Raw genomic sequence first — 14,911 nt, forward strand, 5'->3', positions numbered from 1 at the left:
GGACATGGCTTTTGTAGTTCGGACTGGACTGTTCCCATGGGGCAACAGGGTCAGAGCTGATTTGCATATCGCCATTGTCTAACCCAGGGTGGTGTGGAGTGCAAAAAAACGATGGATTTGGGCCCAGATCTTTTGACTGGGGGAGTGTGTGACATTGATCCACATTCAGTCCATCACTTGTTGTTTTTGCAATTGCCGCCCTAAGTGCGCTGGGGATGCCCAGACGTGGGTCCCAGGCACTCCACACCACTTGGAGTCAAGCTAGCCGGGCTGAAGAGAGGTGTTACCTCGAAACCGGTCCGGTCCTCGGATGCTTGATTCCGTTCTGGGAAGGACATGGCTTTTGTAGTTCGGACTGGACTGTTCCCATGGGGCAACAGGGTCAGAGCTGATTTGCATATCGCCATTGTCTAACCCAGGGTGGTGTGGAGTGCAAAAAAACGATGGATTTGGGCCCAGATCTTTTGACTGGGGGAGTGTGTGACATTGATCCACATTCAGTCCATCACTTGTTGTTTTTGCAATTGCCGCCCTAAGTGCGCTGGGGATGCCCAGACGTGGGTCCCAGGCACTCCACACCACTTGGAGTCAAGCTAGCCGGGCTGAAGAGAGGTGTTACCTCGAAACCGGTCCGGTCCTCGGATGCTTGATTCCGTTCTGGGAAGGACATGGCTTTTGTAGTTCGGACTGGACTGTTCCCATGGGGCAACAGGGTCAGAGCTGATTTGCATATCGCCATTGTCTAACCCAGGGTGGTGTGGAGTGCAAAAAAACGATGGATTTGGGCCCAGATCTTTTGACTGGGGGAGTGTGTGACATTGATCCACATTCAGTCCATCACTTGTTGTTTTTGCAATTGCCGCCCTAAGTGCGCTGGGGATGCCCAGACGTGGGTCCCAGGCACTCCACACCACTTGGAGTCAAGCTAGCCGGGCTGAAGAGAGGTGTTACCTCGAAACCGGTCCGGTCCTCGGATGCTTGATTCCGTTCTGGGAAGGACATGGCTTTTGTAGTTCGGACTGGACTGTTCCCATGGGGCAACAGGGTCAGAGCTGATTTGCATATCGCCATTGTCTAACCCAGGGTGGTGTGGAGTGCAAAAAAACGATGGATTTGGGCCCAGATCTTTTGACTGGGGGAGTGTGTGACATTGATCCACATTCAGTCCATCACTTGTTGTTTTTGCAATTGCCGCCCTAAGTGCGCTGGGGATGCCCAGACGTGGGTCCCAGGCACTCCACACCACTTGGAGTCAAGCTAGCCGGGCTGAAGAGAGGTGTTACCTCGAAACCGGTCCGGTCCTCGGATGCTTGATTCCGTTCTGGGAAGGACATGGCTTTTGTAGTTCGGACTGGACTGTTCCCATGGGGCAACAGGGTCAGAGCTGATTTGCATATCGCCATTGTCTAACCCAGGGTGGTGTGGAGTGCAAAAAAACGATGGATTTGGGCCCAGATCTTTTGACTGGGGGAGTGTGTGACATTGATCCACATTCAGTCCATCACTTGTTGTTTTTGCAACTACTGAGCTTCCAGCATGGGTTGTGCCACCCACACAATTAGCCTTTCAAAGGTGTCTCAGACCTGCCACTACAGTTTTCACTGGCATGTCGACTTGGCAAATGTGCCCCCTTGCAAAGCCCAAACTTTCCCTTTTCTTACATGTAAGGCACCTCTCAGCTAGGCCCAAGGTACCCCACCTGGACGGGCTGCAGTGTGAGGGAAAGGTACGACATGTACTGGTGTTTCTTACACGTCCTGATGGTGAAATACTGTGCATTTCGTTTTCACTGTTGAAAGGCTCTCTCTCCCATAGGTTAACATGGGAGAAGCTTTGTAACACTTGTAGCTTGCCACGGGAAGCTAATAGAAATGTGAAGTTTAGTATGCCTGAACTCAGGATTTAAAAATACATCCTTTAGTAAAGATGATTTTTATATTGTATGTTTGGAAATACCACTTTTAGAAAGTGGATATTCCCTTGTCTAACCATCCATGTGCCTCTGTTTGGTTTTGTATTCGCTGGCCGGGTTTCAGACAGGGGCTGGTGTATTGCATTCACTCCAGACAGGGACACAAAGGGGGCTGAGGTGTGTCCTGCCTTTCCTGGGTGACTCATAGCCTGGCTGATGGGTCTGTCCTGCATCTAAAGTGGTGGGAGAAGTTGACACATGCACCTGAATGGACTGTGTCTGGCTTCCACAATGCTGTCTCTACCTCCTGGAGTGAACCTGGCATAAGCAGGAGAGCTGGATTATGTGTGCCAGGAGAACTTTGTTTGTGCCAACACTATAGAACTTCAAAGTGAAAAGCGGTATCAATATTGGAGCTCAGACCCCAGGATCTTAGAATTCGTTTGGATCAAGGAATCTTCTAAGAAGAAGAGCTGGAGAAGCTGTGAGGAGAGACTACCACTTTGCTGTGTGCTTTGCTGTGGTGGCCTGCCGTAGCTTCTTCTGTCTTGGGTGAAGAATGGACTGGGCTGAACTTTCTGCAACTTCTTTCTAAGTGTCTCCAAGGTATTTAGGTAGAGCTTACCCCTGCTCAAGAAGTCTCAGGAACAACAAAAAATTCAAGATCCTTTGGGCACCAGTTTCTGGAACTGGTTGTTTCAGTTGCCACAGAGGAAAAAGCATCACAACGCCATCCCTGATGCCGCTGCTGACTCTGTGACCTGAAGGCACTGCAGAGGGCATTTCCACACTTCGCACCTCAACCCCGGCCTGATCGACGATGGCGTTTAATACTGCCACCAAACCATTGCTTGCTCCATGACCTGTGGGCACAACAATCCCCACTGCTACCCTGGTACCTCTGATGATGCCACAACGTTGCAAATGGCGCCGCTGCCTTCACTGAGACCTGTAGACACCGATTGTGGAGATCACGGTGCTTCGTCCTGCTTCACACCGCAGCCCAGGTCTCATTGCCGACGATGCTCCAAGCTGACCTCAATGCCACTGCCCGCACAGTAGTTTGGGGCACCGCTTGTAAGTTACACAATGCACCGCCCGTGACACACCGCAACCATGGCCCACTGATGCCGGCACCATTGACTGCAGGTCATCGGGCCAATGACAGCGCTGCAAAAATGACGATGCCGTTGCTTGCACCATGACCTGCCAGCACAAACCCTCTCTGCACTGCAGCCCTGGTCTCACCAATGTCGCTGGATGCCGTCACCAAGCCACTGCCAGCACTGCATCCTGAGGGCACCCCACGCCTCACCGCTGCACTTTCAACAACAGCCCTCCCGCTCCCAACTTCAATCGCATGGAGTTTGATCTGTAACGCGTGTGACTTCAAAGGCCCAATGACTCCTGCACTAACTTCTGGAACCGCCACCTGCTGATACCAACTCTTCCGAGCTCACCACAAAGTCTCTGTCACCCTACACTTCTAAAGGTACTGTTTGTGGGTCTTCCCGACACGGTAGCTGGCCAGCCAGAACTGTTGGGCTTGTTTGTTCAAGATGCCGTGATAGCCCCAGACAGAGCTATCGCCTTCAAGGAACAGTTTTTTAAGTCTATTTTTGCGTAATGAGCATTTTGAATAACTGTATGTTGGATTGTTTTGGTCTTGTTTTATACAGCTAAATATTCAATATTTGCCTAAAGCTGGTGTGGTTTCCTCTTGTAGCGTTTTCACTGTGTTACTGTTTGTTATACGCGAATGATTTAACACTGCCTCTGAGATAAGCCTGACTACTCCTGCCAAGCTACCAAGGGGATGAGCCGGGGTTATCTCAGAAGTCTAACTCCTTTATCCTGACTAGGAAGAAGGGTTCCTACTTCGACAGAGTAACAACTTGCCGGCTAGAGACCCCAATTCTAACACTGCCCCAAGCCAGAAGCCTGTCTCCGACTCAGCTCAAGGTTCTCTGGACCTTCACATTAAAAATAACCATCTAAGGTGACTTCAGTCCCTCTCTCGCCTCATTCTAAAAGCTGCCTCCTCCCTTGTTCTCCCTCCCCCTCTACCCCGTAGCCAGAAGATTCTGGCTGATACTGCGGAGTGCGGTCAAAGTGCATGGAGAGGGGCATAGTGATGGTAATGTTATAGCCTGATGACGGCAATAGGTTTGCACTCTCCTCCAAGCACTTTCACAGCCCTCCACAATGCCTCCAGCATCAGCACATTCACACTCCTGGCCACACCCCAACGGGGGATTAATAGTACATACAGTCCCCCCGCCACATGCGTGATAGAGTGAGAGTCACTGTCCTGTGCGCATCACCGCTCACAGCACTGCACTTCGACATTCCACACCTCTCACACGCCTTCAAATGCACATCCCACACGCTCTGCTCTTGGCAAGACTGTTCTACTCCGTGACAGCTCCCACTGAAAGACAGCAAGATTATAGAACAGAAGAGAAGCAGGCATATGCAGGACTGCCCGACATTAAGGCTAGGGTAAAATAACACACTAAGGTCAGTTAAAATGATGGTAGTCGAAGGTCATCATAGGGTGCCAAACCACAAGAGTGGCTCTCGCAAATGGGAAGGGGTCCACAGGAGACCTCTTCCCCTTTGCGAATGCAGGGGACAATTGTTTTTAGGGGAAGGCAGTGGTCCCAGGGACCACTACCTGCCCGAAAACAATTAAACGAAAACGTTTCATTTTTTCTTTTTTAAAATGCGTCCCTTTTTCCTTTAAAGAAAACGGGCTGCATTAAAAAAAAACGGCTTTATTTAAAAGCAGTCCCAGACATGGAGGTCTGCTGAACTCAACAGGCCACCATGTTATGTTATGTTATGTTAAAATATTTGTATAGCGCAGCGTTCACCTGATAGGTTTCTTGGCGCTTCCGGGACAGAGCTCTAAGTGACCAGAGGTTTAAGTGGAATAGGCTTGCTGGAATAGCCACGTTTTAAGCTGCTTCCTAAATTGAATGTGCGAGTTAGTGGATCGAATTGAGAGAAGGAGGGAATTCCATATTTGAGGGGAAAGCGTTGAGAACTGAATACCGCCATATTTGAGGCGCTTATATCTAGGGACGGTCAGCAGATGTTGGCCAGAGGAGGGGAGGGTGCGGGAGGGGGAGTATTTCTTAATCCGTTTGGAGATGAACCTAGGGCCTACATCTGATAAGGCTTTATGTGTGATGCAGCTTAGCTTGAAGACACTGCGTTGTTCCACGGGAAGCCAGTGCAGTTGTTTAAGCAGTGGTTTTATGTGCTGGCGAGCCGGGAGTTGAAAGATAAGTCTGGCCGCCTGGTTCTGTATTAACTGCAGGCGGTGCAACTGGTATGCTGGAATACCTGCATACAGTGCATTGGCGTAATCTAACCGCGAGATGATAAGCGCGAGAACGACCAGAGTTAGGGCTTCTGTTGATAGGAATCTTTTTATTTTTTTTATTTTACGTAGCAAGAGGAAGCAGGTGGACACCACAGAGCTGATCTGAGGTTTCATAGAAAGATCGCTGCTTATCTTGACCCCCAAACTTTTTGCCGAGGAGACTGGAACAGGTGGATGGCCCAGGGCGGGAGGCCAAAAGTTGGCATTCCAGGAGTTAAGGGGCGTGAGTGTCAGGATCAGCTCCGTTTTGTCGGGATTGAGTTTCAGTTGGTTGATGTTCATCCATGTGCTAATGTAAGTCATGGTAGCCTGCAAGTTGGATTCAGATAATCTCGTGGGTTGGATATTAAAGATGAGTTGCAGATCGTCTGCGAAATTATAGACCAGGGTTCCCATTTCCTTCAAAGCTGTGATTAGGGGTTGCATGTATAGGTTAAATAAAAGGGGGGATAATGAGGAGCCCTGTGGGACTCCGCAGGAGAGCCGGCCTTTTTTTGAGCAGAAATTACCCAATCTGACTGATTGATGTCTGTCCGACAGGAAAGAGTGTACACACCTCAGGGCCTGACCCCCAATGCAAGCGCTTCGGATACGGTCGATCAAGATGTTGTGATCGACCGTGTCAAAAGCGGCGGAAAGGTCGAGGAGAATCAGGGCCTGGGGGGAGTTAGGATCAGCCCCAGTGCGAAGCTCGTCCATGACCGTCACTAGGACCGCCTCGGTCGAGTGGGCAGGCCTGAAGACGGCCTTGTGAGGGTCCAGGTGGTGGGACTCCTCCACAAAGGAGCTCAAGCATTCCGCCACGTGTGCCTCCAAGATCTTGCTCAAATAAGGTAGGAGGGATATTGGGCGGTAGTTACTCAACACTTGGGGATCCGCCCCTGGTTTCTTGAGGATGGGGAGAATCTCTGCGCTTTTAAAAGAGTCTGGGACCGTGCCGTTGCTGATAGAGGTGTTGAGGAGAGATATGGGGGGTCAGGGCAAGCGCCGAAAGCCTCGCGTAATATGTGGGGAGTGCCGCTGTCTAGAGGAGAACCAGATTTGACCCTGTTCATCAGGTTGGAAAAGGAGTCTAAGCTGATTGGGGGGAATTGGTCCAATCGAGGGGGGAGAGTTTGATCAGACGGGGCAGGTGGAGCGAGTGTGCTAGTTACAGGGATGCTTGCTTTAATGATGGCAATTTTTTCAAAAAAGTAGTTGTTTAGCCTATCGCATAGTTCTTGGGAATGCACTGGTTGTGCTGAAACTCTCTCCAACCCTGTCAGTTCATCAACGATGGAGAAGATCTCTCTGGTTTTATTAGCCGAGTTCAGGATTTTCCTTGTGATGATCTCGATTTTACATTTGAGCACGGCGATTTTGTACTCCTTAAGAAGGGACAGATAGCTGGTTTTCAGTTCAGGCTCATAGTTTCTTCGCCATTTACGCTCGGCTTGTCTAAGACTAAGCTTTTGTGCCTTTAAGGCGGGAGAGAACCATTTTTGAGCATCATGAGACCTACGTGATCTGATGTTTTTTAGGGGGGCAACCTTGTCGCTGGCTTGTTCGAGCCAGATGGCAAGGTTTTCCACCTGATTTGTGGGAGAGGTAGCTTGGGTCGATGGGACAGTGCTGAGGAGGATCGTTTTAAAGGTCTCGATACAAGCGTGACCCCAGTTCCTCGCCTTCATGCCACTGGGTCTGATCGTGGGGGGTGCTGCCAAGCCTGCAACCGTACAACTAATTAGATAGTGATCTGACTAGGCGCAGGGAAGGATTGCAAGTTGAGTGATGTCTAGATTAGATGACCAAAGTTGATCTAGAATATGTCCTTTGTTATGCGTGGGGGTGTGTACATGCTGTAGGCAGTTGAGATTGTGCAGAAGGTCCGTGAAGTCGCGAGAAAGTGGGCTTTCATTTGTGTCGCTTGGCCAGTAGTTGAAATCGCCCACGATCAACACTCTAGAGTGATTGATCACCATATGGCCGATTAAATCGCCGAACTCAGACGGGAACGACGGCATGTGCAGAGGAGGTCGATAAACGACGACGTATGCCAGCGAGGAGAGATGAGTATCCAATTTAATAATAAGTGTTTCCGTCTGTGCGATTTGTGTGGTTGTGAGTACTGTGAACGGTGCCTTTTGTGAATTATTGCGGCTACGCCTCCACCCATTTTGCCCGCGTCCCTGTCAACGTGGAGAATGTAATAAGGTTCTGGAATGGCTGCTAGGATGTCCGGGGAAGAGTCATCGGACAGCCAAGTTTCAGTTAAAAAAAGAATATCCGGCCTGTTCAACTCAATCAGGGCAAATATCTCTAACTGATGCTTGCTGAGGGAGCGGGTGTTGAGGTAATATATCGTTAGTTCGTCTCCCTTATTGTCGGGTTTATGAGAAGTCGGGTCTGGAGCATTGTTATAGTGCAGGTTGGTGCGGGCGTGGGATGCCCTCTTTGACCGTGGGATGTCGGAAGTGGCTGAACTGAGATCGTGGGGCAGAAGGGCATGTTGCTCCAGTCGGTGTAACTGAGCATTATCTATCCCATAGTTACTACGAAGAGCTTTCAGCTGGTCTGCCTAGTAAGTCAGTGGCCGAGCATAGTGACATGCCCCTAGCCCCGGACTGGCGCGGACGGGCGCAGACGGGCGCAGACGGGCGCAGACGGGCGCAGACGGGCGCAGGCGGGCTTGCCTTTGGCGCGCCCGCTGCGCACGTCCGCTGCGCGGCGGCCAGCACATCCGTTTTATGGGGAGAGGAGCGGCTTAGCACTAGACCGCTCACCCGCACCCCCGCCGGAAGTGTGGGAAAGGTGATAGACAGCAAGAGACCTCCCTCCACAACAATTGAGCCAAGCTCGCGGTGGACCGGGGAGGTAAGAAGAAGACTGAAAGTGTAGGCAATTCTTATATCAATTCCCCAAAGTGCAAATGAGCAAATGTTAAAATACGGTAAAAACACAATAAGCAGCAACACAGTTTTAAAATCACCGTGCACTAGCGCCTAAATCGCGTTAGCCTGCTCCAAGGAAGCCACCATACCTGGGAAGGCCAGCCATTCCCAATGGGATCGTAATTTGCGAGTGCCTCATGCATATTCATAAGTAATGCAATTTGCACCCCCTTTGAGAATCATAAACAGTGTCTCAGACACTATTGTTAATAGCATTTTGCAACTTGCAATTTGCGACTCGCAATTGAGTGCAATTTGCGAGTTGCAAAATGCTATGGTTTCACATCTGGCCCTAATTCTCCCTAGAGGGTGTAACAGAGATTTTTACAGCGCAATTCCTCTACAGCCGTGGTTTGTCTGGGGACGGTGTGATGGCGGTTCCTCCCTTAAATGCCTATTGAATTTAATTACAGTTGTCAAAACAATATCAAATCCCTCCCAAAAGAGCGTAACAAGGATTACCAAACTGAAAATTGTCTATCTCAATAGTTTGTTCAAGGAGGTTGCTAACACCAAAACCCCCTCGCCTACTTCTGTAATCTGTGAGATTCCTTGTAATGAAATGTCTGCCTACGGGCTTTAGCACAATGTAACAGTCCAATCTTAAAAGACCATTTCCTTTAACACATGTTTTTTCATAATAAGTAATTCAGGTCTACTTGCTTTGCTATAACTTTTCATTATAAGCAGATCACACTTAAGGAATCTGATATAAGCGGCCCTAGTGAACCGATAAAGCTTCTATCCTTTACCAATTGCTTGACACTATAACCAGCACCGGGCTACGTAAGCAAGTAAGCGACTTATAAAGCACGCGAAGGCCTGAAGGCGTCTTGGCGATGTCGACAAAGAAGCCAATCCAATGGCAAACCTAATGAGAGAAAGAATAAGACCCAGGGGGCATATTACCAAGGCCATGCGATAATCATCGCAAATCGCGCTTAGCGTGATTTACATTATCGCTGGATTACATCGCCGTGTTAGCGACATATCATCAATGTTTTGCTAACAGGTGATGTAATTCCAGCGATAGAGGCCGAATAACAGGATTAGTGCTTGAAATCCTACGAGGATTTCACAACGCTCATGAAATGCTTGCTAATAGGGGTGTGTGGACCTAACCAGATGATCCACCTCCTATACAAAACATGCCTAAGCCAGGTTTTAAGAAGACGTAAGAAACCGGCAATAACCGTGGTTAGCGCGGCTTTTAATATCGCTTTACGGTTCCTTGACTGCGTTGTTAAAACCGCGATGACGTGTTTGCAAACTTATTCATGTTGTTTGAAGAAGGAACGCCTACTTTGCATCTAATTAGCGATGTATATCACTAAGATGTGAAACTTTATGAAAACGGCAGCTAACATGCGCTAATGCATGTTAGCGCTGCCTTGATGATTGTGCGATATAAAAATCACAGCTTTTTCGGCGCTATGTGCCGAAAAAGCGGCGATATGTGTGTTGATAATATGCCCCCAGGTTATAGCTGTTTCCTGAGTAGTAGTAGCTCTGATTGAGCTTTAAGTTGATGGGCAGAGGGTTTGCGCTTTGAGATGGAGAATCTTATGCCGCCCCAGCGGGCCCTGGTACATCTGGGGACGGCCGCCATTTTAGCCTCCGAGGATCGAAGCACGAGTTTTGGAGTGTACATGGGAATACTTTCCTGGCCTGTTCTGGATCCCCGTGTGAAGCGCTTTGTGCGCCATACAAAGCGCTTCGAATCGACCCGCTCACGAGGTGGCGGCGAGTGAAGGGTAATGATGGCTTGAGAAACCGCGCTGAATTTTAGAATTTCCATGATCAGAAGCTGCGTCTTTCTGAGTCGGGAGTTTTCTCAATAGACGTTGTTGGGTACCCCTGTGCAGAGCATTGCAATGGTCAATCCTAGAAATGACGAAGGCAGTAACAACAGATTTCTGGAGCTCATGGGGGATGAAGGGAAAATCTTCCTCAAGACTCTGAGCAGGAAAAAGCAGGATGAAGTGACCTGATTGATTTGGCCGAAGAACGAGTTTTGTGCCAAAGAGAACACCTATGTTTTTGGCTTCATCAACTGAGCAGGGGGTCGACGAGTATTGTGAGGGCACCAGGAGGCCGACCAAAGAGATGTATCCTTGCCAAAGAGAAGTAGTTCTGTTTTGTTTGAATTTAACTTTAAACATTGTTCCCGCATCCAGACAGCCTTTTGTTCCACGCAGTTGTTACACTGTTTGGGCTCCGCTTTGACATCACACGAGACTGAGCCCACAATCTGTGTGTCATCGGCATATGAAATTACAGAGAAACCAAATGAGCGAATCAGGATCGCCAGCGGCCACGTAGATATTGAAAAGGGAGGACTTAACACCTACGGTGCTCATGACGAGCTCAGCTTGTCATGATGCACAGTGGCGCTGTGCTCATGACGAGCTGAGCTCGTTATGAACGCCGCGGAACGCCCACGCTGGGATAATTCCCTTGCTGTGCTGAGCGTTCCATGAAGACGGGCAAGGTCATGATGAGCTCAGCTCGTCATGAGCACAGCGCCACCGTGCAGCGTGACGAGCCGAGCTCGTCTCAAGCACCGTGGTGCTGCGCGCGGCCACCCTCCCCCCCCCGCCTCGCGGGGGAATTAGCCCCACGGCACAGGGGTTAAAGAAGTACTTTGATGGACCCCACAAGGGAGGGAAGAAGGCTCAGATGTAAAGCAGCCCGGAGATACCACTTGTTCTCCATCCACCAGGAAGGCAGGGGCGGTTCCTCCACAAAGGCGAAGGAGCGGTGTCCCACTGCTCTTTGAGCAGGAGAAATAAAATAATAATAACATAGCTATTATCATTTTATTTTTGGCAGATTCAGGACTCAGTTAGGGCGGCGCTAGAGGCACAGGGGAGGCGTGGTATGCACACTCCAAGTGCCCATGACTACTTGGCCAGCCATTTACGGCCGGCTAAACATCCATGCGCACTTTGCATGTTCCTTACCTGGCTACATTACACAGCATGGTGGGTAACATGCCCAGGGCCCCAGTTCCCATCCGAGTGCCTTTCCACAGTGCTCAGACCAATAACAACACTGCATTTCGGCATTGCGATTGGCTTAGGGGAGGAAATGTTTTGATTGGCTATGGGGAGCCTGGGTGCTTCCTACTTCTGGACTCACCGAGAAGCAGAGAAGAGACGTGACCAGTGGAAGAGGTAAGTGTTTTTAAAATTTTTTGTACACCCCCACCACCCTCATTCCCTGCCAGCCGCTACTGCAGGAAGCAACGCAAAAGAGAGGGGTCAGAGTCTGGGACCCCCATGCACTCCAGCCGATGGACTGGCACAGAGTGTTGGACAGTATCCAACGCGGCTGATAGGTGCAGAAGGATCAGAGCCACCCTTGTCGACCAATAATCTACTTTCTTCTGTAGGGGCCCCCAGGGCAGAATCAGTACCACAATTGGACCTGAAACCGAACTAGGACCTGTTTTAACTGTCAGCCCTAGGGTGGTCTTTCCCTTTTTTTCGCCCTTGCCTTATTTTTTTCCACCCTCTTTTTGTTGGCCTTAGGTCTCTGGGCACCTTCCCATTGCTAATCAATGCTAAGGTGCAGGTGCTCTCTTCCCCCAACATGGCTGCCACTGACCCCTGCTACCGCAGCGTGGTCTTGTTAGATGCACTCTAGTAGCCAGGAGCTGGCTGGAACCCCTAAACATAGTAGCAATGACAGCCTGCCTGCCTGCCCATAGCTAGAGTGAGGAAGCTCCTGGAACCTTCCAGAATAAAGGAGTGGTCACCAACTGCCAACTGCCACTATAAAAGAAAAGGGAGGGAAACTTTCTAGTCAGTTGGGGCATCACTGACCTGGGGTACCCCATGCAGGAGATTTAGGTGGTAGGGCCTAGTCAGAAACCTACACCACTGGGGGTGACAGGGTTTAGGCACTGCCCACCAAGCTGTGAGAGGAACACTGAACTAGCCCACTGATCTGGCCCGGCGGGAGTGGAACCCAGGGAACATCTGAAGTGACCTGCTGAGGGAAGCCTTCAACTCAAACCCCCCCCTCCTCAGGAAACCAAGAATCTACTGCCCAAGGGCGCAGGAATCATCTTGCGCCAAAGAAGAAACCCACCTGACTGCCATAGGACTACTGGGGATCAACCAGGTACAGGGCTGTGCCCACTTTGCGCCCCTCTACTTCAACCTGGGCCCCTGCACTGTCCTGTCTCGTCCCCTCTGCTGTCCTGCCTTGCCTATACTGCCTGAACTGTGAAGCGCCGGGATGCTAGAGACAGTGGCTGCCCCCAAAGCGCTATACCCCTGAAGCGCCATTGCTGAGAAGCGCTGTGAGTCCAGAGCCCTTGCTGCCCTGAAGCGCGATGTCCTGAAGCGCTGAGGTGCTAGAGATTATTGTGCCCTGAAGAGCTGTGGCCCCAAGCGCTATCTCTGCTAAGCGCTGGCTCCTGGTATCCTGACGCCGCTGAAGCGCTACTGCCCTTCGAGCGCTCTGCTCTTCACGGCGCGACGATCGTCAGCCTGTTGCCGGCACCGCGCTGTGGTGGGCCTCGGAACCTTGCAATTCCCCCCCCCGCGCTATGCCTGAAGAGCACTAGCGGTCTCCCTCACCGCCGCGGCCCTTGCTGCCTCACTGGAGCCCCTAATGCTGGTCGCGGCCACTTCTGAAGCGCCGACCTCATCACCCCCCACGGCAGCCCCCGGGAGCCAGGAGAGGGCTGCTGCATTGTTGCACTGGGCCGCGCTAGGCCCTACTAGGCCTGAAGCCATCCTGCTATCCTCAACTGACGGGGGCGTCGCAAGTGACACCGCCCCCGCCGCGCTCTGATTGGCTGCCGGCGCCGTGCCCCCATCGGTCCCCGGGTGCAGCCAGGCCCAGGAAAGCCCGGGACCGATGAAGGAACCAGCGTCAGCGCTCGAAGAGAGCGAGAACCCCCATCAGCCTCGGGAGGAGCAGCGGAACCGGGTGGGCCTCCTTGGATAGGCCCCCCTCTCTCCCGAGGACTGCCAGAATCGTCGCAAGGGCCCGGAGTGGGCCGAAGAGTGAGATAAACCCCCGGGGAGGAGGGCGGAAGGCCGGTGGAGGCCCAGAGTTTGCCCCTCCCTGGGGAAGACTTAAGACTGGGCCCGTTGGCCCTATTTGGCCCCTCTGGAGTGCTGGACCGGGGCCAGGGCACCTAGACACTGTGAGGGCCCTATGGGAAAAGAGTTAACCCCTGCCTAGAGTACAGTTAAGTGCCAGTCACGTTAGCCTTTTGCCTGGCTTAGTTTGAATAAGATGAAATGTTTAACTGTGCTGGATGCCTTGATTATCAGGGCCTCATAAAAGGTTTAGTGAAGGGTAAAGCAGCGTTTATCCTTTATTGTCTCAGCGGTTGTGTGTGCTGTGTAGTCACTTAACACCTAAGCTTTGGGTGCCTTCCTGCTCGGGCCAAGCTACCCCCAGGGGACCTGGTGAACCCAGTTCCTACATTTGGTGGCGAGCGGTGGGATTCAGGACCTGTGACTATACAGCACCCTCCAGTGAGACAGAGTGCGCTGCATTTAGACTAGACACCTATCGTGCATGCAAGCCTACTCAATTGACCCCCCACAGTCTAACCTGAGTGTATAGAGACCTGTTTTGACCTCATCCTGTTACCTACCTCCTAGTGCTTTCCCTTTATTGTATCTGGGTCCCCACCTGTCGAAATGGAGTTCCAGCTAGCGGACCTGGAAGAGTACACAGTGGTGCAGCTGAGGGAATTTTGTCAGGGGATGGGGTGCCGGTTGGGCGGAGAGCCGAAAAGGAGGAGCTTCGTACCGCTTTGAGGGCATGGGTAAGGGCCCACCTAGAGGAGAGAGGGGATGGGGAACAGGAGGGGCAGGTCACACAAGGGGAGGCGGGTGCTCCAGGAGAACTAGATCTACTAAACATAGATGTGTCTGAAAATTTATTGCCAGGAAGACGTTCCAGGGCAGGTAGTAGTGGGTCTAGAAGGAGTGCGTCGTCAGAGGAATATGAGGACAGGAGGGAGGAGAGGCAATTAAAGCGGGAGCTTGCCAAGATAGAGCACGAGAGGGAAAGAGAAAGGGAAGATAAAAAGCTCGCAATGGAAGAAAAGAAGTTAGCAATGGAGTAGAGGAAGTTGGTGCATGAGCTTCAGCTTAAGGAGTTGGAGATGAGAGCCTTGCAATTGAGTGCGCCAGGAAGTCCAAATGGAGGCAGCGTACAAGGGGCTCAACACGAGCCTAGATTTTGGTTACCCAAGGAGGTGATAGCGAGCTACACTCAGGGGGATGACATCGCCAAGTGGTTGGAGGCGTATGAAGTGGCCTTGACCGCCCATGGGGTGACCGAGAAACACTGGGGAGGTGGCCTGTATTGTTACATACCTCCCAATGTTAGGGACACCCTCCTGTACCTTGATAAGGCGGATCAGTTCAGGTATTCCCCCATGAAGGAGGCCCTCCTTAAAAAGTTTGACCTCAAGCCCGAAAGGTATCGCCAAAAGTTCCGTGGCAGCCATAAGCTGTCCACGCAGAATTGGGTGGATTTCTTTGATTATGCCCGTTAGGCTCTGGATGGTTGGGTGCGTGGCAGTTTGGTGCATGATTATGAGGGCCTGTACAATTTATTTTTGAGAGAGCACCTCTTGGATAAATGTTTTCTGGAGCTGCACCAACATCTGGTGGACCGCAAGCTGACTGATCCCCAAGA

The sequence above is a fragment of the Lissotriton helveticus genome, chromosome 10 (genome assembly GCF_964261635.1).
Source record: "Lissotriton helveticus chromosome 10, aLisHel1.1, whole genome shotgun sequence".
Lineage (NCBI taxonomy): Eukaryota > Metazoa > Chordata > Amphibia > Caudata > Salamandridae > Lissotriton > Lissotriton helveticus.